The sequence below is a fragment of the Aplysia californica genome, unplaced genomic scaffold, assembly GCF_000002075.1.
Source record: "Aplysia californica isolate F4 #8 unplaced genomic scaffold, AplCal3.0 scaffold00642, whole genome shotgun sequence".
Classification (NCBI taxonomy): domain Eukaryota; kingdom Metazoa; phylum Mollusca; class Gastropoda; order Aplysiida; family Aplysiidae; genus Aplysia; species Aplysia californica.
The window spans coordinates 270,861-272,388 of record NW_004797912.1 but is presented as its reverse complement, the minus strand read 5'-3'; positions in this window follow the sequence as shown (position 1 = coordinate 272,388).

Below are 1,528 nucleotides of genomic sequence, written 5' to 3'. Positions count from 1 at the left end.
ATCTTTTCACAAAAGATGCTTTCAACTCTCTAGATTAAGTGTGTACAATTTCAGATTTCAACAACAACGAGAAGTTCATGTAAAATTAGTTTCAGTCACACTGGTCGGATTTCAAAAGTCTGAACAGCCATAGTTCATGAACATTGTCAATAGTGGATGTAGCCACTCCGCTTGATCAAACACTCGGCACAGCGTGGACACATGGGCAGGATATGTCTTTGGAGAACTTGTTGGGGTAGGTTCTGCACTCCTGGACAAGGTAACCCAAGAGTTGTTGAAGGTTTTGTGCAGGAGGGTGGTTGTCCCTTATTTACCGGTCAATGTGATCCCAAATGTTCTCTATTGGGTTCAAATCCGGACTACAAGCTGGCCAGTCCATGCAGGTGACAGCTCGCTGCTGCAGGACGTCCCCCACGATGCGTGTGCGATGTGGCGGGGCGTTGTCGTCCTGCAGTACAGCCTGGAGTCCAATCTGCTGAAAGAGAGGAACAGCAAGGGAACGCAGGATTTCATTCCTGTACCTTGCCGCGGTCAAATTGCCCTGTATATGGTACAGGGGGTCCTTGTCATGAGCTGAGAAGCCTCCCTACACCAGACCAGACCCTCCACTGTAGGGCGCCACCTGCTGGATGCACTCAGGGTGGAACAGCGCTTCTCGGCGCCTCCAGACGTGGGCTCACCTGTCTGGGTATAGCAGGTTGAATCTGGATCCATCCGAGAAGACTACCTGGTCCCACTGACAGTGTGTCCACTGTGAATGGCAAGCAGGCCACGCCTGGCCAGCTGCTTTGTGGGGTAGCGTGTGCCTTCAGCGCCTGACAGGGACACGAGAAGCTAACCTGGATCTACGGATACGGTTCCTTTCCGTCTCCTCGCTCTCGTGGACATTGGCTATCACCCGTAGTTGGTCCCTGATGCCGTTTGCAGTGGTGGCTCGTGACGTCACGGCCTGTTTGACGATGAACTAGTCGATGCTGTTGTTGGTCAAACGGGGTGGTCCTGGTCGAGGCCTGTTCTGGACCCTTCCGGTCGCTCACCCTCGTTCTTGCAGCCTCTATATGACTTATGGAGACACCCCAAGTCGATGTGCAACAACTGGGAACTTGGAGCCATCTTGGAGCCAGGTAAGGGCTCGTCCTCTGTCGACGTCAGGCAGGGAGTGTTGTTGGGCCATCGTGTTGTAATGAAACATGGCTGAAAAACGCTGGTTTATAAAGGGTTGTAAGTGAGCAATATTCACAGCTAAGACATCTGTTTAGCACGTGCCAAGCTTAGTTTTAGCTAACAGTCCCTATGCCAATGTTGCTGAGTCAGAGAAATTTAGCCAATTTTTCATGCTTTTCGGCTGTGTTTCAGAACGCCCTGGGCCGTCGCTATGAAGCTGTACAGGCAAACTGTGTCTAGTCGTCAGTGCGTGTGCCAAGTTTGGTTGACTGATCTTAACGGGTCTGTGGTATATTGGAGTTTGAATTTGACAGGTGAAAACACAAAATGTTCCTTGACTTTTTTGGGCGAGTTTATATATATA